Source organism: Biomphalaria glabrata, chromosome 14 (assembly GCF_947242115.1).
Source record: "Biomphalaria glabrata chromosome 14, xgBioGlab47.1, whole genome shotgun sequence".
Taxonomy (NCBI): Eukaryota; Metazoa; Mollusca; class Gastropoda; family Planorbidae; genus Biomphalaria; species Biomphalaria glabrata.
This window is the reverse complement of record NC_074724.1, coordinates 1,951,136-1,967,475: the sequence shown is the minus strand read 5'-3', so window position 1 is coordinate 1,967,475 and position 16,340 is coordinate 1,951,136. Positions and strand designations below refer to the sequence as shown.

The 16,340-nt window shown below is 34.0% G+C and overlaps 1 long non-coding RNA gene across 2 annotated transcripts; it reads left to right on the top strand.

The window, feature by feature from the left end:
* The first annotated feature begins 3,625 nt into the window (after nt 1-3,625).
* On the top strand, nt 3,626-8,152 carry LOC129922828 (uncharacterized). 2 transcript variants are annotated; one of them, XR_008774728.1, is made up of 3 exons: nt 3,626-3,994; nt 4,689-4,775; nt 8,131-8,152. It is a non-coding gene; the product is annotated as an uncharacterized LOC129922828 (long non-coding RNA). The 2 variants fall into 2 exon arrangements; XR_008774729.1 differs by lacking the exon at nt 8,131-8,152 and adding an exon at nt 5,648-5,675.
* The last annotated feature ends 8,188 nt before the right edge of the window (nt 8,153-16,340 follow it).

Here is a 16,340-nt window from a genome sequence, read left to right as displayed (position 1 = left end):
GCATTAGATTAGGGCTTACAAGAAATAAAATACTAAGCAAGACAATGCCACTCACATCATAAAAACAAACCCTTAGTTTCATTTCAATTAAAAATAATAAAATTGTAACTAATACATTAAAATCATCATTTAAAAAACAAAAAGTTAATTAATTTACAGTGTTATGAAATGAAAATTAAAATTTAATTTTAAATCCAAACCTAGACTGTGTTCAGTTGTAAAAAAAGTCAGTCTGAACGTGTTTGTGATTAAGGATGCACAGTGAGAAAACATAGATTTAGGTCAAAAATATCGATATTTTAAAATTAATTGATTTTAATAGTTTAAAATGTCTAGAATACGAATTCCCTATCAGAATACTAAAAAAAATATGTTTTTTACATCAATTTTGTATTTTAAATGTAGATATATAAGCAAAATTTTGATGTTTTGGTGAAAAATCAACATTTTGTATGCTATAGTTGATAAGCTAATGTACGCTCTCATCCCTAACAGATGGTATCGATACAAAGGTCTACTTTTCTAGTTCCGATTATGTGCATGGTTTCTCATTCTATAAATAAATAGTACTGCAATAAACTTTCAAAATACGTCACTACCTCTTTTTTTTTTCCCTATATCCTCATATACCCACTCACAAAGCCATATTTACGCATGCGCACCATCAAAGCTTCACTGGTTACTGTACATACACGCATGCGCACTGAAAAAGTTTCCGTAACAACAAAGTATGCACGCATGCGCACATGACGTGAACCGGTCCTTCTTCTGTAAACTTCCATCACATCAACACTCGATTCATTATTGAAACTCAGAAATGCCAACAAAAGGTTATATGTTTGGAAAGAAAAAACGTTACTGTAAGCCCAGAGGACGACATGCTTCAAAGACAAATGCACAATTACAAAGGTAAGTCTAGATCTAGAGTTTGCTTTTTTTTTTATTTACTAGACAAGCGTGTGCTGACACATAAAATAATGAAACCTTGGCTCTTTGAGTTCGACAACGTGTTTATCCAATGAATCACATCTAGAATCTAGATTCTATAGACATTAAATAAATATCATGAAAATGATTGCAAATATAGAGATCTATCCTTTTATAGATCTAGTCTATATTAGGAGCATAGATCACATTAGAACTAGATAATCTCTAGAGATTAGATTATCATGTATGATGATGTATTGAACAGTATTGTAGGACTTCAACTTCAACTCAAGTCTTGGTCTTAGTTGTTTTTTTTTAGATCTATTACATATTGTCATATATAGATCTACATTACATGTAACATGTCTCTATACATTCTTTACTTTTTATGATTAATACAATATATGATTTCTAAAATGCATTATAAAATTTAAAATAATCTTCATGTTGTGATAGATGTGACGTGTACTTTCATACTATTGATTTTTTTTTTAAAGACCCTCTAATTTATTTTTTATTTGTTTGCAGCTCTGTTTTGGATACAACTGGAGATGAAGCAGCAACAACACAGCCGAGCGAAAAATATCCCTAACTGCAGTTACTAACGCTGATAACACCAATAAGAGGCTGCCTGAAGATTTCATATAGGTCATGATGACTTCAATGCAATTGACCACAATGGTCTCCTTGTTGTGCTGTCCACATTGCTTTGACAACAAATTAACTATGTGCATCACACAATCAAAAGGCATGGCTCATTTGATTAAAATCAAATGCCTAAATTGTGAAACATATTTGTGGTCCGACTGGACCTCAAAAAAAAGTAATGATGTTCATCTGGATATTAATGTCCGCGCTGTCGCTGCATTAAAAGAATCTGGAATCTCGCATTCTAAATTTGATAGGTTTTGTGGACTTATGAGTATGCCCTGCATGCACAGAAATATTTATAACAATCTAGCTAACATAGTCAATACTGCTATAATTGAGGCTGGTGAAGAATGTATGATTAGGGCATCTGCTGTTGTGCATGGAAGAAACATTTCACAACCTCTAACTACAGATGAAAGAATAAGTTCAACAGGCTGTCCTGTTATTACAGTTTCTTTCGATTCGACTTGGCATAAAAGGGGCCACTCATCTCATTCAGGAATTGGCACAGTTATTGATTTTGATACTGGACTCGACACCGAAGTCCTATCAAATTATTGCCATGTTTGTGATTCAAACTCTGCAGAACTAAACTTTGATGCCTCTAAGCATATGTGTCAAAAAAACTTCAGTGGCTCAGCAAATGCAATGGAGGCCGCAGCAGCATCCAAAATCTTTTCGCGCTCTGTGGCATCCAGAAAACTTGTTTATGGCACGATGCTGTGTGATGGCGATAGTAAATCGCATTCATCTGCCATTACCAACTCAGGATATGATGTAGAAATCTTAAAAGAGGACAGCATTAACCACATCTCAAAAAGAATGTTTAATGCTTTGAACAATTTAAAAATGTCTAACAAAAAAGAACTAAATTATAGGCTTACAAAGCCAAAAATTGAAAAAATTACAAATTACTATTCCAAAGCAAAATGTCAAACTACAGCTTGTTAGAAAAAGAAAATCAATCGCATTAGTGTCCAGGAGAAAAAACTTGAAAAAACGAAGAATTGAGCATGAGCACCGGGCAGAGGTTCTAGAAGGTCCAACCTATCAATCAGGCCATTTTAATGAATAGTTTTTTTTTATTATCTATTATGTTGTTTTATGTAAATATTCCCTTTTTTTTCATTTTTATGGTTACAATAAATATTTTATATCATTTTAAAAACTTTAAATGCGTTTTTCTCAAAATGTATTTTTAGGTGCATGTTGTCCACAAGAATCTCAAAATCTTTAGTTCTGTATAAGTTAGACTAATAATTTTTCACATGTAGTTTATTGATAGTATATCATAGGTAATAGGCTGCAAAAATTTTCAATATGTATAATAAATTTCATTAAAAAATAAAAATAATGATGTGACCTCAGATGAAAAATGGGGTCGGAAAAAAATAAAAATTTAAAAAATTCATAAAAATTAAACCAGTAATAATTTTCAAAACAAAATTAGCCAGTTACCTATGGGATTCAAATATCTATCAGGTGCAATCAAAAAATTAAAAATATTTTGAGTACTTTAGAATATTTTAAGAATTTTGTAAACATTGTTTATTTTCAAGATGGCCGCCATTTCCATAGCAACCCAAAAGGCTACACTCATAAAATGTGTATGGTTACTCATGTCTCTATATGTACTATCAAGTCATGCATAAAGCTTTTCTATTTATCTGTAAATTACAAAAATTGAAATTTCATTGTGCATCCCCCTTAATAAATACGCATTTATTTATTTCATGGCCCACATTGACGAAGCGCATTGTAACTCAGCCTCAGCGAACAAAGATTTGGACTAGAACCAGTACGTCTGACCCACTTTGTAGTTACCAGGTGCGGCCACACACATCCCCCCCCTCCCAGTGAGATCTCTTGTAATATTTGCTACTTATAAATTAGAAGACAAGTAGATATCAATTTAAACACTAAGAGGCGTTTTACCACTGGGGAAATTTTGTTTAATTAAAGAAAAAATCGGAAATTCCTTGAATGACTTCAAGATATTACCGTGTTTCTATAAATAGAATTCACGAAGTTGTCAGTAAAAACAAAGATTTTACAAAGTTAGTCATTCTATTTCAAAGTCATTTTTCATTTTATTATTTTATTTATATAACGTTTCTCTTAATATAGAATAGTATAATAGTGAACCGTAGAACGAATTTAGGTTTCCATGGCTATTGTATAGATTTATATCTAAAACCGGGCTAATCATATTTTTGTTTAACGAAAGTGCAGATAATGTTAAAAAGGCACTTTTTTGCTTTTTTGGGCCAACATATAACGAGAAAGGAGTCTTTTGGCCAGCATAACGACCCGTACCCATTGGAGTTTTCAAATTGAAAATACAAGTCTTCATTAAGATTCGAACCAAGGACCCAAGGTTCAGAAGTCAAAAACTTAACCGCTTTTGATTTACAAGGTGAGCATGTGTGTGGTTATAATAGCACGTATATGTTTGTATCTGCATGTGTGAGTTTATAATTCGATGTATAGCGCCACTCAAATAGTAAAGCGAAAACCAAACTTATCAGATACTGATATGTGTCTACACATATATTTTTGTGATTTTATGACTAAATGCATTTTTGGTAAAATATAGATCTAATAAAAAATCGGAAATTCCAAATATTTCTCCTCAACTAAAAATAGACACTAAAGTTTGGTAGATTCTAAGATCGTTTGCAAATTTACTTAATTCTACATTCTTAACTTAATGTTAGTCAAACTCCGCCGACACATGTCCAAAAATAAACTTAAAAAATACTATTCTGTTAGAGACAACTTAATCCCAAACCTCCACAGCAAGTGTGGACAACTCTTTAGGACATATAAGGCTTGTCGGGGTGGTAGGAAAGGAAAGGGCTGGGCTCAGTTCAAAACTGTAACAACAAACGTTCACAGCTAATATTTGGAAATGTACTGGAAAAAAAAAATTGAAACATGATATACAACAAGGTCTACAAAGTACTCAGATTTTTGTACATCATTTCTTGAAGTGGAAGATTAAAAAGCCAATTTATGTAACAAAGTTAAAAAAAAAAGTTTCAGTTATTTGCCCTTGTATGTTTGGTAAAAAAAAAAAATTATTTGAACCGTTTCTTATTTATTTTTAGAACTCGTCAAAGATGTTCTCCAAGATGTTCCGCAAGAAAAAAAATCAAACTGATAAAAAAATATCTACAAAACTCATCACAGAAAAAGTAAGTGTATATTTGTTTCAATTAAGTAAAAAATGTTTTCTTATTTAGGCTTTTCTTTTTTATAAATTTAAGCAAAAATCTGAGACCCAAGCAAAAGAAAAAGAAGCAATGACGCCAACATATCGCGTCCTTAGAAACAGCGCACCATTATAGTGAAAAATAAATCACATAACACACACACACACACACGTAGCAAAGAAGCAATCCATAAGTGCATCACACACGCTACCCTCTCCCGTCGTCCTGCGTGAGGTTTTAACTAAGAAGTAGAATATTAAACATGTACAAACAACTTTTTTTTTCATCTCATACTTTTTTCTTCACTTCACGCTCAACCTTGATATGCCAGTTGGGTTTTAATTAAAAAATCAAATATTAATTGTCATTTATAAAATCATCAATAAATTGTTTCTCTTTAACGAAGCTAGACCGTCCATGGAAGTACCTGAGAATGATAAATCCTCCGTTTGTAATATAATAACAATAATGATACTAATAAAGACAACAACAAATGTAGAATTAAAATTGCAATTTTAAAGTGCAGAAAAATCTGGTTTTCCATGAATGCGAATACTTTTGAATTGAAATTTAATTCAATTATTAGAATCTAAAACTAGCAGTCTTGGTAGATCAATTATATCTATACAATTTTAATGCTGTTTGTAAAATAAAGTCTATCAGTAATACATGATCATATATTTATATGTTTTAAAATCTTAACAAAACCTAGTTTTATACTAATTGTCAAATTATTGTATACTATTGTATTCGTCCATATTGTTATAGAGATTTTAATTGTAAGCGTAATTAAATGTTTCGATTAAAAGTAACGAATACTGCAGCCGATAAATCCATTCTTCTTTCTTTTCTAGATTAGCTTGAGTGGTGTTGAGTTTTGAGTCCGTGCGTGTCTAGCACACAACATACTGGCTACCAAAAATGTAAATGAATAACAAGACGAATATTAGAGACTGATTGAATGGTGTAATACTGGGTTCTTACTTCCTGAAGTGCTCTAGACACGTTACGAGACAAACACTATACGACTGACTCAAGTCCGTTCAGCAGACAACATGAAGATTTTATTTACAACATAATAATAATATACTGCACTCCTTGTTAGTGCTACAAGTCAAGAAATAATAATCATATCCGCATAACAGCGGTATCAAAAGTATCCAATACGTTAACAACAAATCACGTCCGCATCTCAGCGGGTAACAATAAGAACAATTACTACTAGTGACACTGGAGCTTCAACCATAGATATCCATTGAAATACGAATAATACCTTAATATTCAATAAGCACATAATGAAGTCAACTCTCAAATATTATTAATCAACAATGACTAGTCCTTCGACTCTCATGCTATATGCATACATATCCACCAGTCCAGGAGGGAACGTCCAACCTTCCTGTACCGGGAGCAAGACCTTACTGAGTTGACTTGACTTGACTGAACTCAAAGTCAACTTTGTTCACTCTACTTCCTGTTTTCTACATCAGGAATTTCACGTGTCTTTTAAACTCTTAACATGACGTGAACTTTAGATCATGCAATGTCAACTAAGACTGTGACAGTTACCCATAGCTTATGTTACCCATATCTTATGTTGCCCATATCTTATGTTGCCTATATCTTATGTTGCCCATAGCTTATGTTGCCTATAGGTAAATCCAGCACTGTATGTCACAATTTCGAGTATCACAAGATGAGAGAACTAAACATGTACATAATTTGCTGTGGAACTAAAAGTCTCCAAAGAAATAACAATTGAAACATTCATTAGTCCTACCTAGAAATTGTACTGCTAATACTAGTAATTAAAATCTATATTATAAATGAAGAAATTGGTCTTAACATTCGCGCATTTAAGAAATACATAAAACTCTCCTGAAATAGAAACCACAATGGCTTTTATTATTACAGATATTTGTATTTTCGACTCCACAGGAGTGTGTGTGTCTGTGTTTCGATTGGCTGTCTAGATTATGGTGAATAATTTGTTTATCTTGACTGAATTATTCTGATGTATCCACGAGAAAGTACGTCGCAGTGGCTGTTTAATATAAAAGAGTGAAAATTGAAGCCAGAGAATTGAGTGACAGAAAGACTTGTAGTTTTAAGAGAAGTTACATGTTGAATAAAGTTTTTATGACGTTGTTATCTCCCTTGTACTTTAACCGACATTTCTTTTAGACCTTGACAGCTATGTAATAATAAGTATGTTCATTTTTTGATTAAGATTTCTGTATATTTTCTTAAGTTTCGCTATTGCTACCTATTCATTATCACTGAAAAAAAGTGAATTGAACCTACTTACAAATATAAAGAAACTAGCTCATACCCGTGCCTGGCTACGATTGAAATAGTTGATCTCTTTTTGTTTGCGTGTGTGTGTGTGCCTGGCTACGATTGAAATAGTTGATATCTGTGTGTGTATGTGTAAGTGCCTTGTTACGATTGAAATAGATCATATATTTTGTGTTGGTGTGTGTGTGTGTGTGTGTGCCTTGCTACGATTGAAATAGTTTATATCTTTGTGTGTGTGTGTGAGTGCGTGTGTGCCTTGCTACGATTGAAATAGTTGATATCTTTGTGTGTGTGTGTGTGTGCCTGGCTACGATTGCAATAGTTGATATCTTTGTGTGTATGTGTGTGTGCCTTGTTACGATTGAAATAGATGATTTAGTTTGTGTTTGTGTGTGTGTGTGTGTGTGCCTTGCTACTATTGAAATAGTTGATATCTTTGTGTGTGTGTGTGTGTGTGTGCCTGGCTACGATTGAAATAGTTGAGATCTTTGTGTGTGTGTGTGTGTGCCCTGCCCGGAACAGTTTTCAATCCGTCCATTAAACTGGCCGCATTATATCGCCACTCCCAACCCAACACAACATTTGATCCTCTAAACCAGGGGTTCTCAACCTGTGAGTCGCGACCCCTTTTGCCGGTGGTCGCGTAAGTCCATAAGAAAATTGGGGGGTGGCAATTTTTTTTTATCGAATCTGTTGTTTTCTTGTTTCTAATGTGTTGTAACAAGTATATTTGTCCCATAGTGGATATAGATTTACACAAGTGGGGGTGATGGTAAGTGACATTACTCAAATTACATTATTACCAAACAAATTATGAGACGATTGTAATTTTAATACTCAATGAAAAAAAAAATGTATGGTTGACGAATATAAACAATGGCATACATCCAGATGATACATAGGGCACCTTTAGTAAATGTATCCTCCTTGTTGGAAAGTAGACATGTTCTTTTATTTGTTCTTCTTCGTTGTTGTTATTTTGTTTTATATAATGGTTATTCAAAACTAGATGCTGTTTACCATATCTTCGTTGTTGCAGAATACAATTTTCCACAAATGAATTTACTGTCCATCAATGTGTCACCATTGCGGGATCAAACATTTCTTTGGTGAAGATGAAATCACGTCAATAAAACACTATTGTATTCTAGTCCATGGAAATAAATTCATTATGGACCAGCATTTGTACATGGACTTGGAACAAAAGAAAGTTAATCAAAGAAAAGTGAATGTGGAGAACGAGGCCTATAGAGTCAACAATGAAACAAACCTTAACATTCATAGAAAACAAGAAAATAAAAAAAAACAATAAAATACTTTTTGCAACGTAATTAAAAACAAAAGCGTCTAATGTTCTCATGTTGGTCTTTTACAGTTGTAGAACGACTATGGTTCATCTCGAACACTTTTTCATGTTACTGTGGAGCCCTATTTTGGAGAGACATTCCCGTTCACAAATATTGCAGGTTAAGGTGACTGTATGTGTGTGTGTGAGGGGGGGGGTCGTGGCAGAGTGGGGTATTATAAAAAGGGTTTGCCGAGCATAAAAGAGAACTGCTTCATTAGGAAGTAATATTACAAGTTATTTAATTATGCTGTGTTAAACCAGTATTTAAACAATAAAAATATTTTAAATTTAGACAGGCCTAAACAAATTGTTGTTGGTAAATAAAATTAAATAATGAATTGAAATAACACTCCATAGATACTGGACTTGTGTCGTTAGAGCACATAGCGAAGTACTTGAATCAGTCAGGAAAACATGAGTTAGTTAAAGTATAGTACTGTCATGAATGACGTTGACATCATGGATACGCGAGGACGTAATTATTTTCAAGAGACGTCTGTAGCTTTTACGATAAGATAAGGCTTTGAATAGTTGCTAGGAGATTTGAGCCAATGTTGTACTATGCCCATATTATGTTGCCTATAGGTTATGTTGCCCACAGCTTATGCAGTCTATACGTTTAGTTAGTTATAACTGATGTTGCCTATAGGTTATGTTGCCCACAGCTTATGCAGTCTATACGTTTAGTTAGATATAACTGATGTTGCCTATAGGTTATGTTGCCCACAGTTTATGTTGTCTATACGTTTAGTTAGATATAACTTATGTTGCCTATAGGTTATGTTGCCCACAGTTTATGTTGTCTATACGTTTAGTTAGATATAACTGATGTTGCCTATAGGTTATGTTGCCCATAGCTTATGTTGCCCATATCTTATGTTGCCCATAGCTTATGTTACCCATAGCTTATGTTACCCATATCTTATGTTGCCCATATCTTATGTTGCCTATATCTTATGTTGCCCATAGCTTATGTTGCCTATAGGTAAATCCAGCACTGTATGTCACAATTTCGAGTATCACAAGATGAGAGAACTAAACATGTACATAATTTGCTGTGGAACTAAAAGTCTCCAAAGAAATAACAATTGAAACATTCATTAGTCCTACCTAGAAATTGTACTGCTAATACTAGTAATTAAAATCTATATTATAAATGAAGAAATTGGTCTTAACATTCGCGCATTTAAGAAATACATAAAACTCTCCTGAAATAGAAACCACAATGGCTTTTATTATTACAGATATTTGTATTTTCGACTCCACAGGAGTGTGTGTGTCTGTGTTTCGATTGGCTGTCTAGATTATGGTGAATAATTTGTTTATCTTGACTGAATTATTCTGATGTATCCACGAGAAAGTACGTCGCAGTGGCTGTTTAATATAAAAGAGTGAAAATTGAAGCCAGAGAATTGAGTGACAGAAAGACTTGTAGTTTTAAGAGAAGTTACATGTTGAATAAAGTTTTTATGACGTTGTTATCTCCCTTGTACTTTAACCGACATTTCTTTTAGACCTTGACAGCTATGTAATAATAAGTATGTTCATTTTTTGATTAAGATTTCTGTATATTTTCTTAAGTTTCGCTATTGCTACCTATTCATTATCACTGAAAAAAGTGAATTAAACCTACTTACAAATATAAAGAAACTAGCTCATACCCGTGCCTGGCTACGATTGAAATAGTTGATCTCTTTTTGTTTGCGTGTGTGTGTGTGCCTGGCTACGATTGAAATAGTTGATATCTGTGTGTGTATGTGTAAGTGCCTTGTTACGATTGAAATAGATCATATATTTTGTGTTGGTGTGTGTGTGTGTGTGTGTGTGTGCCTTGCTACGATTGAAATAGTTTATATCTTTGTGTGTGTGTGTGAGTGCGTGTGTGCCTTGCTACGATTGAAATAGTTGATATCTTTGTGTGTGTGTGTGTGTGCCTGGCTACGATTGCAATAGTTGATATCTTTGTGTGTATGTGTGTGTGCCTTGTTACGATTGAAATAGATGATTTAGTTTGTGTTTGTGTGTGTGTGTGTGTGCCTTGCTACTATTGAAATAGTTGATATCTTTGTGTGTGTGTGTGTGTGTGTGTGCCTGGCTACGATTGAAATAGTTGAGATCTTTGTGTGTGTGTGTGTGTGCCCTGCCCGGAACAGTTTTCAATCCGTCCATTAAACTGGCCGCATTATATCGCCACTCCCAACCCAACACAACATTTGATCCTCTAAACCAGGGGTTCTCAACCTGTGAGTCGCGACCCCTTTTGCCGGTGGTCGCGTAAGTCCATAAGAAAATTGGGGGGTGGCAATTTTTTTTTATCGAATCTGTTGTTTTCTTGTTTCTAATGTGTTGTAACAAGTATATTTGTCCCATAGTGGATATAGATTTACACAAGTGGGGGTGATGGTAAGTGACATTACTCAAATTACATTATTACCAAACAAATTATGAGACGATTGTAATTTTAATACTCAATGAAAAAAAATGTATGGTTGACGAATATAAACAATGGCATACATCCAGATGATACATAGGGCACCTTTAGTAAATGTATCCTCCTTGTTGGAAAGTAGACATGTTCTTTTATTTGTTCTTCTTCGTTGTTGTTATTTTGTTTTATATAATGGTTATTCAAAACTAGATGCTGTTTACCATATCTTCGTTGTTGCAGAATACAATTTTCCACAAATGAATTTACTGTCCATCAATGTGTCACCATTGCGGGATCAAACATTTCTTTGGTGAAGATGAAATCACGTCAATAAAACACTATTGTATTCTAGTCCATGGAAATAAATTCATTATGGACCAGCATTTGTACATGGACTTGGAACAAAAGAAAGTTAATCAAAGAAAAGTGAATGTGGAGAACGAGGCCTATAGAGTCAACAATGAAACAAACCTTAACATTCATAGAAAACAAGAAAATAAAAAAAAAACAATAAAATACTTTTTGCAACGTAATTAAAAACAAAAGCGTCTAATGTTCTCATGTTGGTCTTTTACAGTTGTAGAACGACTATGGTTCATCTCGAACACTTTTTCATGTTACTGTGGAGCCCTATTTTGGAGAGACATTCCCGTTCACAAATATTGCAGGTTAAGGTGACTGTATGTGTGTGTGTGAGGGGGGGGGGGGTCGTGGCAGAGTGGGGTATTATAAAAAGGGTTTGCCGAGCATAAAAGAGAACTGCTTCATTAGGAAGTAATATTACAAGTTATTTAATTATGCTGTGTTAAACCAGTATTTAAACAATAAAAAATATTTTAAATTTAGACAGGCCTAAACAAATTGTTGTTGGTAAATAAAATTAAATAATGAATTGAAATAACACTCCATAGATACTGGACTTGTGTCGTTAGAGCACATAGCGAAGTACTTGAATCAGTCAGGAAAACATGAGTTAGTTAAAGTATAGTACTGTCATGAATGACGTTGACATCATGGATACGCGAGGACGTAATTATTTTCAAGAGACGTCTGTAGCTTTTACGATAAGATAAGGCTTTGAATAGTTGCTAGGAGATTTGAGCCAATGTTGTACTATGCCCATATTATGTTGCCTATAGGTTATGTTGCCCACAGCTTATGCAGTCTATACGTTTAGTTAGTTATAACTGATGTTGCCTATAGGTTATGTTGCCCACAGCTTATGCAGTCTATACGTTTAGTTAGATATAACTGATGTTGCCTATAGGTTATGTTGCCCACAGTTTATGTTGTCTATACGTTTAGTTAGATATAACTTATGTTGCCTATAGGTTATGTTGCCCACAGTTTATGTTGTCTATACGTTTAGTTAGATATAACTGATGTTGCCTATAGGTTATGTTGCCCATAGCTTATGTTGCCCATATCTTATGTTGCCCATAGCTTATGTTACCCATAGCTTATGTTACCCATATCTTATGTTGCCCATATCTTATGTTGCCTATATCTTATGTTGCCCATAGCTTATGTTGCCTATAGGTAAATCCAGCACTGTATGTCACAATTTCGAGTATCACAAGATGAGAGAACTAAACATGTACATAATTTGCTGTGGAACTAAAAGTCTCCAAAGAAATAACAATTGAAACATTCATTAGTCCTACCTAGAAATTGTACTGCTAATACTAGTAATTAAAATCTATATTATAAATGAAGAAATTGGTCTTAACATTCGCGCATTTAAGAAATACATAAAACTCTCCTGAAATAGAAACCACAATGGCTTTTATTATTACAGATATTTGTATTTTCGACTCCACAGGAGTGTGTGTGTCTGTGTTTCGATTGGCTGTCTAGATTATGGTGAATAATTTGTTTATCTTGACTGAATTATTCTGATGTATCCACGAGAAAGTACGTCGCAGTGGCTGTTTAATATAAAAGAGTGAAAATTGAAGCCAGAGAATTGAGTGACAGAAAGACTTGTAGTTTTAAGAGAAGTTACATGTTGAATAAAGTTTTTATGACGTTGTTATCTCCCTTGTACTTTAACCGACATTTCTTTTAGACCTTGACAGCTATGTAATAATAAGTATGTTCATTTTTTGATTAAGATTTCTGTATATTTTCTTAAGTTTCGCTATTGCTACCTATTCATTATCACTGAAAAAAAGTGAATTGAACCTACTTACAAATATAAAGAAACTAGCTCATACCCGTGCCTGGCTACGATTGAAATAGTTGATCTCTTTTTGTTTGCGTGTGTGTGTGTGCCTGGCTACGATTGAAATAGTTGATATCTGTGTGTGTATGTGTAAGTGCCTTGTTACGATTGAAATAGATCATATATTTTGTGTTGGTGTGTGTGTGTGTGTGTGTGCCTTGCTACGATTGAAATAGTTTATATCTTTGTGTGTGTGTGTGAGTGCGTGTGTGCCTTGCTACGATTGAAATAGTTGATATCTTTGTGTGTGTGTGTGTGTGCCTGGCTACGATTGCAATAGTTGATATCTTTGTGTGTATGTGTGTGTGCCTTGTTACGATTGAAATAGATGATTTAGTTTGTGTTTGTGTGTGTGTGTGTGCCTTGCTACTATTGAAATAGTTGAGATCTTTGTGTGTGTGTGTGTGTGCCCTGCCCGGAACAGTTTTCAATCCGTCCATTAAACTGGCCGCATTATATCGCCACTCCCAACCCAACACAACATTTGATCCTCTAAACCAGGGGTTCTCAACCTGTGAGTCGCGACCCCTTTTGCCGGTGGTCGCGTAAGTCCATAAGAAAATTGGGGGGTGGCAATTTTTTTTTATCGAATCTGTTGTTTTCTTGTTTCTAATGTGTTGTAACAAGTATATTTGTCCCATAGTGGATATAGATTTACACAAGTGGGGGTGATGGTAAGTGACATTACTCAAATTACATTATTACCAAACAAATTATGAGACGATTGTAATTTTAATACTCAATGAAAAAAAAAATGTATGGTTGACGAATATAAACAATGGCATACATCCAGATGATACATAGGGCACCTTTAGTAAATGTATCCTCCTTGTTGGAAAGTAGACATGTTCTTTTATTTGTTGTTCTTCGTTGTTGTTATTTTGTTTTATATAATGGTTATTCAAAACTAGATGCTGTTTACCATATCTTCGTTGTTGCAGAATACAATTTTCCACAAATGAATTTACTGTCCATCAATGTGTCACCATTGCGGGATCAAACATTTCTTTGGTGAAGATGAAATCACGTCAATAAAACACTATTGTATTCTAGTCCATGGAAATAAATTCATTATGGACCAGCATTTGTACATGGACTTGGAACAAAAGAAAGTTAATCAAAGAAAAGTGAATGTGGAGAACGAGGCCTATAGAGTCAACAATGAAACAAACCTTAACATTCATAGAAAACAAGAAAATAAAAAAAAAAACAATAAAATACTTTTTGCAACGTAATTAAAAACAAAAGCGTCTAATGTTCTCATGTTGGTCTTTTACAGTTGTAGAACGACTATGGTTCATCTCGAACACTTTTTCATGTTACTGTGGAGCCCTATTTTGGAGAGACATTCCCGTTCACAAATATTGCAGGTTAAGGTGACTGTATGTGTGTGTGTGAGGGGGGGGTCGTGGCAGAGTGGGGTATTATAAAAAGGGTTTGCCGAGCATAAAAGAGAACTGCTTCATTAGGAAGTAATATTACAAGTTATTTAATTATGCTGTGTTAAACCAGTATTTAAACAATAAAAAATATTTTAAATTTAGACAGGCCTAAACAAATTGTTGTTGGTAAATAAAATTAAATAATGAATTGAAATAACACTCCATAGATACTGGACTTGTGTCGTTAGAGCACATAGCGAAGTACTTGAATCAGTCAGGAAAACATGAGTTAGTTAAAGTATAGTACTGTCATGAATGACGTTGACATCATGGATACGCGAGGACGTAATTATTTTCAAGAGACGTCTGTAGCTTTTACGATAAGATAAGGCTTTGAATAGTTGCTAGGAGATTTGAGCCAATGTTGTACTATGCCCATATTATGTTGCCTATAGGTTATGTTGCCCACAGCTTATGCAGTCTATACGTTTAGTTAGTTATAACTGATGTTGCCTATAGGTTATGTTGCCCACAGCTTATGCAGTCTATACGTTTAGTTAGATATAACTGATGTTGCCTATAGGTTATGTTGCCCACAGTTTATGTTGTCTATACGTTTAGTTAGATATAACTTATGTTGCCTATAGGTTATGTTGCCCACAGTTTATGTTGTCTATACGTTTAGTTAGATATAACTGATGTTGCCTATAGGTTATGTTGCCCATAGCTTATGTTGCCCATATCTTATGTTGCCCATAGCTTATGTTACCCATAGCTTATGTTACCCATATCTTATGTTGCCCATATCTTATGTTGCCTATATCTTATGTTGCCCATAGCTTATGTTGCCTATAGGTAAATCCAGCACTGTATGTCACAATTTCGAGTATCACAAGATGAGAGAACTAAACATGTACATAATTTGCTGTGGAACTAAAAGTCTCCAAAGAAATAACAATTGAAACATTCATTAGTCCTACCTAGAAATTGTACTGCTAATACTAGTAATTAAAATCTATATTATAAATGAAGAAATTGGTCTTAACATTCGCGCATTTAAGAAATACATAAAACTCTCCTGAAATAGAAACCACAATGGCTTTTATTATTACAGATATTTGTATTTTCGACTCCACAGGAGTGTGTGTGTCTGTGTTTCGATTGGCTGTCTAGATTATGGTGAATAATTTGTTTATCTTGACTGAATTATTCTGATGTATCCACGAGAAAGTACGTCGCAGTGGCTGTTTAATATAAAAGAGTGAAAATTGAAGCCAGAGAATTGAGTGACAGAAAGACTTGTAGTTTTAAGAGAAGTTACATGTTGAATAAAGTTTTTATGACGTTGTTATCTCCCTTGTACTTTAACCGACATTTCTTTTAGACCTTGACAGCTATGTAATAATAAGTATGTTCATTTTTTGATTAAGATTTCTGTATATTTTCTTAAGTTTCGCTATTGCTACCTATTCATTATCACTGAAAAAAGTGAATTAAACCTACTTACAAATATAAAGAAACTAGCTCATACCCGTGCCTGGCTACGATTGAAATAGTTGATCTCTTTTTGTTTGCGTGTGTGTGTGTGCCTGGCTACGATTGAAATAGTTGATATCTGTGTGTGTATGTGTAAGTGCCTTGTTACGATTGAAATAGATCATATATTTTGTGTTGGTGTGTGTGTGTGTGTGTGTGCCTTGCTACGATTGAAATAGTTTATATCTTTGTGTGTGTGTGTGAGTGCGTGTGTGCCTTGCTACGATTGAAATAGTTGATATCTTTGTGTGTGTGTGTGTGTGCCTGGCTACGATTGCAATAGTTGATATCTTTGTGTGTATGTGTGTGTGCCTTGTTACGATTGAAATAG